At 40.8% G+C, this 10,787-nt stretch overlaps 1 protein-coding gene across 1 annotated transcript in view; it reads right to left on the reverse strand.

Moving 5' to 3' along the window:
- The window catches only part of LOC135709902 (netrin receptor unc-5-like), a gene marked incomplete at its 3' end in the record, with an annotated part of 243,414 nt that extends 235,436 nt beyond the window's left edge, over positions 1 to 7,978 (reverse strand). The window contains exon 1 of the mRNA XM_065232349.1: positions 7,534 to 7,978. The remainder of the gene's footprint in view (positions 1 to 7,533) is intronic.
- Between the last annotated feature and the right edge of the window lie 2,809 nt (positions 7,979 to 10,787).

Here is a 10,787-nt window from a genome sequence, read left to right on the forward strand (position 1 = left end):
AAAATTTGGAAATTTATGAGAACTTCAGATAAATTTCAAGCATTATTTGGCAGGAAAATAGCAAAAAAATCAAGAAGTTTAAATAATTAAAGACATTGCAGAGAATATCAGAGAAGCTAAACAAAACTTGAGAAAAAATCTGAAAATTTCACAGAAGCTCTGATAAATTCAAAGAAGCTCAGAAAACGTCAGTAAGTTCATTCAATTCAAAGCCATTCCAGAAAAATTCAAAGAAGAATGTCGGATATGTGAAGGAAGATCCAAGAACTTCAGGAATGGTTAGAGAACATCAGAGACATTTTTAGGAACTTCAAGACTGCCGGATAATAAGATCTGAGAACATCTATCAAATTCCGGCCACTTCAGGGAAGCTTACAGAACTTCAAGGTGGTTCAATCAGCTTCAAGAAAACTACTGGAACTTTTGATAAGTTCTAGTAAATTCAGGAAAGTCCACAGAACTTTATAGAAATCCCAAGAACCTCAGGCATTCTACCGTATGCTTGTTAATGTTTGCACCATGAAACACTGTGAAAACAACAACAAAAATCTTAAAAAATTTCCGGGTGGAAAAAACATTTATTCAAAAGGGATGTTAGTAAGACCTTAAACCTAAACTAATCATCGATGGAATTTCCATTGGCCACAATTACTGCATCTAAACGCTTGCAAAATGCTCGACTGGTTCAGATAAAGGCTATCCCACATCAAATTGTATCACGGAAAAAATACCGTAGAAAATTACCCACTGGGTATTTTCTCTTGAAAATTTGGGTAGAAGTAGTTTAGAGTGTGTTGTTTACACTGCATTTTTATCGCAGTCAGTTTTTCGAAAGTTGGGAAATATGGCGTCACCCGAAAAGCAACGTCGCGAATTGATTTTGTGCAAGCACCTGAAAAATCCTCAACTCTCTCATCGGGACCTTGGAAAACAACTAGGAATCGTGCAGTCAACGGTGAGTCGTGTTATTAAACGTTACTACGAAACTCTGAGCATCAAACGGAAGGAGAAATGTGGTCAGAATAAATGTTTTATTAGTGATCAGGTTCACAAGCGTGTCGTGAAAGCGTTTTAGCGGAATCCCAATGCTTCGGTCAGGGATGTGGCCAAAAAAATGAATCTATTCAAGACTTTCGTTCGGAGATCCAAGAACCGGGATGAACTGCATACGTACAAAGTGCAGAAGGCTTCTAATTGTGACGAACGGCAAAATACGGTGGGAGAGTCACGGGCCCGGAAACTGTACACCCATATGGTGACGAAGCATCATTGTCTCATCATGGATGAAGAGATTTACGTCGAGGCGGACTTCCTGATGCTTCTGGGGCTACTGGTCTTCACCGCCCAGCACAAATTTGATGTTCCGGAGGAAGTAAGGAAGCAGAAACTTTTAAAGTTTGCCAAGAAATACATGATTTGGAAAGCTATCTGCTCATGTGGCAAACGGAGTGCGCCGTTCGTGACTACCAGGACTGTAAACTGGGAGATCTACTTCAATGAGTGTCAACAGAAGCGTCCTACGATCTTCTGGCTGGATCTAGCTTATGCCACTATTCAAATGTTGTCCTGGAGTGGTACAAAGTACAACGGGGTCACTTTCGTACCCAAGCACATGAACACCCCAACGCACTTCCCAACATCGAAGCACGATGAATTTCAAATCCAAATGACGTCGGATGCGTAATGGGGTCAATAAAATCTTTTATGGAAAAACGTTATTTTTTTTTTGAATTTTGGAAAAAATTCAAAACAGTTACATAAAATTTTATAACTAAAAATTTCATGCACAATATTTTTGATTTATTTTTTATAAACCTGTATTATTTCACCTATGGTGAGGTCTTACCCTCCTTACTAATAGAAATTCTGACAAGTGCTAATACGATGTGATATAATTAATATATTTATTTTTCATGTGATTTGAGGTATCGCATGCTGGATTGTGGCCCTTATCAAAAACTGTACACTTCCCCGGAAGTATCCGGAACATATCCGAATATGACCAATGTGGTGCTGGGCACTCCAAATGACTACCATGCAACTTGTTTTTGAATTCTCATGTGATTTTAGGGATCGCATGTAGAAATTTGACTCTGGTTGCTAAATATGATCGGTTGTTGTTTTCGTGAGAACGTAATAGAGGAGCTTGGCTGGGTTCACTACCATTCTGTTTAATCTGCACCAACTAGAAAATACATTCAGCTAACGTTGAAGAAAGTGACAGTCAGCAATGGAGTGGATTCGTAGGAAGATTTTGAGGTCATCTTCATATGATAACCGAAGAGCTTCGATGACCAGATGCACGTCGTTGAAGCACAGTATAATCAACGGTCCCATGTGGCTTTCCTGAGGCATACCTGATGTGGCGAAGAAGCTAGCTGATATGCAATCTCCTATGGCAACTTTGGGTTAACGACCGGTAAGATGTAACCAGTTGGTTGCAATTCGTGGATTTTTCTCTGTATGAGTTGTTGTTCTTTAGAAAATTCACGTATTTTAAGAACAAACCCAGGAGGGACACACAGTAGCGAGAGGGATAGTACCGCTGCAAAAACACTCAAACGATACTAAAAGGAGGAAAATCGTAGCCTTGAGCTAACAATGGAGAATGATCGGCAAAAGGCATGCGAGTGGCCATGTTCTAAAAAAACCCTTATAATGAGGAGAAGTAATCAGGCGTCCGTGAATACCAGTTGAATGTGAAGTGCAGTGCAAATATAATACCCCCCTCCCCTTTTTTTGGGGTTTGGGCTGGAAAGCCTGCCTCCACTCAGGACCTCGTACCGTAAATAAAACGGTCTCACACGGCTCGGCTCGGAAGTCAAGATGGCTTTCGAGCCTAATCGCAAATGATCCTCTCTCGTCCGTCAGGGACGATTCCCTCAGGCCGGTGGCCTTAATTGCCAAAGAGGGTTCGGTCTAGACTCGACCAAGGTGGCCATGCCACGGTCAGCCGATGTTGTCAACGACGGAAGACGCCTGTCAGCCAAACGAGCCAGCAACGCTTGCTGAGCCGTATGAGGCTGATGTTTTGCCACCAGATCCGCCATTCTCCCAAAGCAGCAACAACATTGTTTGCAGCTCGCGCCGCAAGTTTCCGGCCACACGATAGTGCAGAAGCAGCCGTGTGGGCCAACGCCAGCTTCGCGACGTCGAAGGAGATTCTGCTGCAACAGTGAGTACCGTAATAGCTTCATAAACTCTCGCTTACATGCCACACAAATATGTGAAAACCCAGACCCACACGCCACAGAAAAGGGCAATAAATGTTATAGAAAATGTGAATTTTCACCGTGTTTTCATACTTTGCCCACGTAGTCCCTCCGAATACCCAGTAATATGCCGGCCCTGCGACACAGTTCAGGGGTCTCATGCTACTGAGCTAGTTTATCGGGAGCGTTTGGTCATGCCATAGCCACAAAGATATGATCGAAATCAACTCAGAAGATTACCGCATACACCGAGCTTGCCGAATTTAACAATCGCAATAGCATGGTTCAACTAGTCGAATGCTGCGAATAGGTCTGAATAAATAACGTCCGTTTGAACCCAATCCAACATGCTTTCGGTTATATACGATGCGAGACACAGCAGATTGGTGGTTGTAGAGCGACCGACAGAAAACCCACGTTGATCAGCACTCTAATACCATAGAGGTAACTCTAAGACAAGAAGGTCCCGAAATAACGTGCTCAACTTTTTGGCTTAGCTCTGGTACTCTGGTACTCTGATCGATTCACCCCTCGAAACATAGAAAAAACCAATAACCCCTCATTTTATCTGTCAAACTTTCATAGCGAATCATTGCGTAGTACTAGAATTTCGACTAGAATAGGATACGTTAATCGTTTGCTTGGGACCAATAGGCTAGTCAAGTAGTGAGCCAATTTAAAATCGTTAGTTTCGTATTGATTGTTGCTAATACTGCTTGCAATGGGACAGCAACGGTTCCATAATCACTAGCTGAAATAGCTTCGAAACGGCGACGGGAAACATGTGCGTAAATTTCCAGCAGGATGGAAAAATGCCACTGGAGAGAGACATGCGGAACAGGCGATGAAGCGGAATTAACAAGCTAGCAATATGTCTCTTCAAAAATACAAATGGAACTCCATCAGGTCCAGAATTGAAGAATGACTTGAGCACAGTCACGGCCTTGGAAATCATCTCAGCATTAACATCAATTGCACCCAGTGTTTGATCATTTACTGGAACGTTCCTGGCAGCCAGGTTAATATGGTCGTAAGTTAGTATTTCATTAGTGAATACACTGGAAAACTTGTCGGAAAAAGGCGGCATATATCCTGAACGGTGGCAGTAACTTCTCCATTGAATTCCATAGACGATGGAAGGCCGGATTTCCTGCGTTGCTCGTTCACGTAGTTTCAACAAGATTTCGGGTGTAGCTTAAACTTGCGCTGGATGCCTCGTTGGAAACTTGAAAAGCATTCACGACTAACTCGCTGGTACATGTGATTCAGCCTCACATAATGTAGTTTCAGAGGAAGCGTGCGATACTTCGTAAATGCTGCTCTTTTGATTAACTTCAACCTACATACGTAGCTCTGTCGTCTGCAAGGGAGGATGAGACACTTTGTGGTGAGTTCTTTTAGGGACGTGTTTGCCAATGACATATGCCAAGACACGTGAAAAGGTTTTCGCCGGCAGTCTCAACGTCATCTGGATCAAGGATATTTCCCCATACCATGCTTGAAAATACATCTATGATGCTACGATGTTCAGCTTTACGGAAGTCATAAGAAACCGTAGGATAGTAGTCGAAATCACGAACGAGTTTGTCCTCATTCTTCTTCTTCTTCGCATGTCAAGCTTATTGCATACGAAATATGAGCTTATTGCGTGCTCTCAACTTAGTGTTCTAGATGCACTTCCACAGTTATTAATTGAGAGCTTTCGATGTCTGTACCATTTTTGCATTGGTATAATTGTGTGGCAAGTCCAATCATACTTTTTATGCCCAGGGAAGTCGAGACATTTTCCAACCCGAAAAATTCCTAGACCGGACCGGAAATCGAACCCAGCCACCTCCAGCATGGTCTTGCTTTGTAGCTGCGCCTTTACCGACTGAGCTAAGGGAGGCCACCGAGTTTGTCCTCAACAGTGATAATTAGAGGAGGGTGAGATAGTGCACAAGGAACCGAGGAAATTAATGGAGCCCTGTCCTGTGTGCTCACGAAGCAGAGGTCCAAACTACGATCATTTTCGTTAACGGCATGGTTAATTTGAGAAAACGTTACTGCACTGTAGTTGTCGAGAAGGCTAATAGCTCCTGCGTGAAATGTAGATCCTGATACAGGAATCCGCTATGAGATGGACTCCACAAAACTGGCAGATTGAAGTCACCCAAAATGAATATCTCATCAACTGGAGTGGCACTTTCGATAACTGTGAAAAATGACCGATAGTGAGTATCGATGAGTTCATTGTCCCGGACTCGATCAGGTGGAATGTACAGAGCGCATAGAAATAGTGTGCGATCACCCAGATTGATGGCTGTCCAAACCTGCTCCACATAGTTCCATGAATCGTTCTCGATGGCCTTTGTCTCCAATCCGCCACGGACAGCTACAAGGACACCTCCACCAGTAGATTTACGGCTGTTGTTAGGATTCCGATCGCAACGAAAGACCTCGTAGTCAGGACCAAAGACTTGACTGGAAAGCGTTCGATAATCGAGCCACGTTTCGCACAGGACAATTACATCGTAGCAACAATCCGATACAGCTAGGCGGTACTATTCAACATCAGAATTCATTCCACCTTCGTTTTGGTAGAAGATCACGACGTCTTGCTTGCGGCAATAATTTGAGATTTATAATATATAACATTAAAAAAAGGAAAAATATTCAAAAAGGTCGAATCTTAGCACAAATGTGAATGATTGCCCATTACAAACTATTAGATATGCAAAGTTTCATACAAATCGGAAAAGCTCAGAAAGATTCGTCTTTTGGCTTAGAACTGCTCAAAATTCGAACCTATAGCCACCACGTTTTCTGTTCCAAAATATATATATTTTTTTTTATTTTCATGAATTTTTTAAATAGCAATTGGTTTCTACGCTGCAAAATATATATTTTAATTTTACATCCAAGCGGGTGCACTTCAATCATGTCGAACATATCATGTTATTTCAATGGCCAAAAAATAAACAAATGCAGTAAAAGCAGCGTAAAGTCAGTTCATGCACTGTATTAGAGAATTTTCTCCTTCTTGGCATGTTTGGCGAACAAACTTTAAACGCAATTTTTATCTCAATCGAATTTGTTAATTTGTAATTGTTATTATTTTAGTCTACGATAGCCTGCTGGTTGAACTTTTCATGAGGTCAAGGAAAATTACATTGAAGATATATACAATTGGAAACTAGAATAGACTGCCCCAATAAATCAATATTGATTTAGTCAATTTCATGTAGCACTGTGCATTCTTAGCCGTAATGGCATTGTATTGCACATTTTTGTTCATATGTACCATAAAACGGAGTATCTTTGATAATGCGGGTAACTTTGATAGTAGAATATGATGATTATCTTTACTCTCTGCTCTATTTTTGAAATGGAAACATTGGTTCCATTTTGAAACATAGGGTATTTACTACCTTTGATATTGTATAGAGTTTTCATATATTATGTTTTAAATATTTTAGTAATATCTAAATAAAACAATGTTCTTGTTGTTCGCCTGATTGGATTGAAAAGGCACTCAAACTATCACATATTAAATGTATTTCCGACATAGCCATCACAAATTCTATATTGTATTCTTATTGCTTATGATGTGTCTAGTTATATACTCATTAAAATTTTATTGTTTCTTCCACTAAATTTAAGGTTTTTTTTTTTACATTCATCGAGTATTATTAAAATAACCCCAAAACAAAAAACTGATGTTCGGTCACAAGACAAAACAAAGTAGTGCAAATGTAATTATTTCCGTTAAAAATATTTCTAACAAATTGACGCTTGGACGTCCTTGGAGGACGTGTTTAAAGACAAATTAAAAAACATTAATTGTTTTAAACAATATTTTGAATATATTTCAAAGCTATAAAAGTTACCCCGTCTTACGGTACCATTATCATCACAGAAATGTTCGATCATAATCGGAATGGAATTTATTATCCACTATCATCAATGCTGTCACGTTGAAAGCTTCCAACTATAACAACCACCCCCTCCCTCAGTACGACACTACAAAAGAATGAAACCACTGATTCAATAACAATCACTTTATCATCACGGTATAATGGCAGGACGGGACACATTAGTTACAAATCAATTTATTTACTCTTTTCCGATTTGTTTACTACTCATCACGCTCGTTTGATTTCCACTTCATGCAACCCATCGAACCATTTGCCATTATTGCTAGCAAAACCACAACTATACACTGCACACTCTAACTCTCGTTCCCTCCAATTATGATGGCGATGGCTCGTTGAGTGGAAGCAAATGTAAACCGGGATGCATCATCATTAAAATTACAAAAAAAAAACTTGCCGACACTCACTTTCTGTTCATTCACCTCCGAATTCAGCGAAGCAACCTTAATCCTTCAATGGTTCCACAACTCGATTAACTCCAATACTACATTCGAAACCGATGTTTTCACAAGCCATCAACCACAACTCAACCACACATTCGATAGTGCACTTGCCGAAAAACCACCAACAATGCGGAGAATTGACTCACTCCCCTTTCGATTCCACACAGCGCCAAGCAACGTTCACACAATATTTACGACCGCGAAAAAGACGTAACTTACTACGCGCGGATTGCGGACGACAACGGCACTCCGATCGTCAGAAAAACCAACTACGACGAAAACGACGACGACGACGACGCGAAAATCCACTTCCAGCGCGCACTAGAACCAATACGAGACTGAACGGTGCATGCCATTTCGAAACCGTTCTAACCCCTCACGTGCGCTATGCAAGAAGCTGCCTACCGAACCAACCGACCGACCAACAGACATGCTGAGGGAGCTTCCAGCTCCAGCTTGACTGCGGACTACTGCGAGTCTTGAGGAATGGAATCGCTACGGGAAAGGTTGGAGCCAGGAGGTGCCGCCGAAGGGCAATCATAGTATTACACACTATGGATGTGCCAGCACGAGGGACCATGCGACCGCGTGTGCCGTTCCACAAAGCGGGTATTACAAAAGCATAGCGAAAATCTCTCTGGGTTTCTCCCGATTACCGACTCTCTGTTTGGAAACTGGCGGCTGAGAGAAGTATGAAAACAGAACCAGCATAATTGTCGCCTAGGGAGAGAGAGAGCGCTCGGACGCGGTTCCTTACTAGTGATATGCTTAGCCAAGTGGAGTGAAGTTGTTTGTTGTTATGCTTCCTTTACCTACCCAAAGCAAGCCATGTCCCGAAAAACGCTTCGGATCTCCGTGCGTTGCATAGCGAAGCATATCAGCGGGAGAAAGAGAACATATTTTGCTCGGAGAAAATTGTATGTTGCGATAAGCTTTTCTCGTGACTCGCGGATTTCTCTCCGCTCGACGAGACTGAGGCAGCATAGAATGAGACACGATGCAAACAGCGTTCGTGTGTGGAATACGAAGGTGGAGAATTTATGTTTTTGTTTTGATTCCGTTTCGTATCATTGGGGAAGCTTTAATGCATTGAGTTCTATGCTCGAGAGTATTTGAGTTTCTCAGAGAGTGAGTTGTTTGAAAGCTTCGAGAGAAAGCTCGGTTGCATTTTGTGGCGGGAAATAAACTGAAAGCAAGTGCTGGCAATCAGAATCTACTGAAACAATCTCGAATCTTATTGCCAATCCTAAGGATGAACCTAGGGTGAATATCATCAAATGAATGACCTGAGAATTGTTAAAGTGACTATTATAACCATAGTAATTCTAGCGTTCAGAATCATAAGGTCGTCACCAGGCATGGAAAATCATTTGCATTCATTTCATACATTCATTTACATTCATTTGCCTCTAACTTTTTTCATCAACAGCATTCCGCAAAATGATCTAAAGAGCTTTTGTAGGTTTTCTTGTTAGCTACAAGTTTTACTCATAAATTAAATCTGTATCTCTTATGCATCACGAACTAGAGTGGGCAGAACTTGTCACTGTTTTTCAGTGAATGTAAAATACATTCACTGAAAAATAGTAGTGGCTTCTGTTCGCTCTGCTTCGTCATGCATAAGAGATACGAATTTGACTTGCTAACAAAAGTTGTAGCTAATAAAAAAAAACCTACAAAAACCCTATACATCATTTTGCGGAATGCTGTTGATAAAAAAATTTGGAGGCAAATGAATGTAAATGAATGCACGAAATGAATGCAAATGATTTTCCATGCCTGGTCTTCACTGCGATGTGACTTTTCCGAAATCTTCCCCATAGGCTCTTATGATTCTAAATGCTTGTTGGATTATTTGTATAAAATTCTGTTCAAGGAAAGAACACCCCAATTGAAAACTGGAGAACTGCTTTAACACAGTCATATAAGGAACCAGACAAAGGATGTCTTGCCAAATTTTGTGAAGACATATTTTCTACATTTTTTTCGAAAATTCCAAGTATGTATTACATATCATTATACAGAAGGATGTTGCAGTTTGAACTAAATGAGACGTTATCTTTACTCACCATTTCCAAAAATAGAATAGCCATTTAATTTATTCATCTATGAAGATATTAACTGTTGAACATTTAAAAATAACTGTGCAATTAAAGATTTGGAGGTGAAAGTTATCTAGTGAGTAAATAAAAATTTCAAACATTGTTTCCGCTTAAACATCACTGTTTGTTCTCAACCAGTTTCCAAATCTATTTTATAGATTCGCGCCGAACCCACCATTCTGGTACTACAAATGAGTGCTATACAAATGTAGTAGTACTGGAAATAAGTAGAGTAAAAATTAATTACGTTAGTAGTAGTAGCAAATTAGGTTAAGAGTTAATTGAATTATTAGTAATAAATCATTCCAAATTGAGCTATCCAAAAAATCAGACCTAAAGTGTATCCCAAGTTAAAACTTAATAAATCCAAATCCAAGTTGCAAAGTGTTTCCTTTCAAAAGAAGAAGTGGCTCCTAGTGGCGGTTAGTCGCAAACCTAAAAGTTCGGTGCAAGAATCAACTGGAGTGTTAGCCGATGCTCACACCTCCACTCAGCATAGTTACAGTGCACATTTGATTTTCCCGACGGTTAAATTTTTAACGGAAATCACGAACCTGCCCCAACATTTTGGTGCCGTGACCAGGATTCGGTTTCCAATTCGCCATTGTGTCCGCGTTCCGAGTGACGCCAACCGCCATCATACAAAATTAGTGCTGTTGAATTTCCGCCATCGTTCCAAGTGCAACCGACGCCATCCTTGCTGAATAAGAATACGAGATTGAAATACGTTCCTGCTGTTCCAGATTTAATTTAATACAAGGCCTATTTGATTCAGGTACATGGTACGTGTAATTCCATAGTGCGCAGATATTGTCCACGGGTGCCTTGAGATTTTTCCGATTTTCTTTACACGCTATTCCGTCCGCTCATCGAGGATTTCCAACTGTGAAGCGAAGTGCCACCATCTAGTGTACCGTAAAACGGGGTACCCCCGCCCGTCAAGAAAATCATCCAACAAGCTACCGCCGTCGTTTTCATCCGTTCCGCCATCCTGCCACCCGCTTACCTGCTCCAATCATAGGCGCTCTATCAATAAAATACAAGGCATTATCCTAGCCTTGAAAAGGTTAGTAGTATTCCAACCATCCCAATCCTTTTGTTCGGTTCTACCGGGTC

The sequence above is a fragment of the Ochlerotatus camptorhynchus genome, unplaced genomic scaffold (genome assembly GCF_037179485.1).
Source record: "Ochlerotatus camptorhynchus isolate MF236.1 unplaced genomic scaffold, CSIRO-AGI_Acam_v1.1 ptg000367l, whole genome shotgun sequence".
Lineage (NCBI taxonomy): Eukaryota > Metazoa > Arthropoda > Insecta > Diptera > Culicidae > Ochlerotatus > Ochlerotatus camptorhynchus.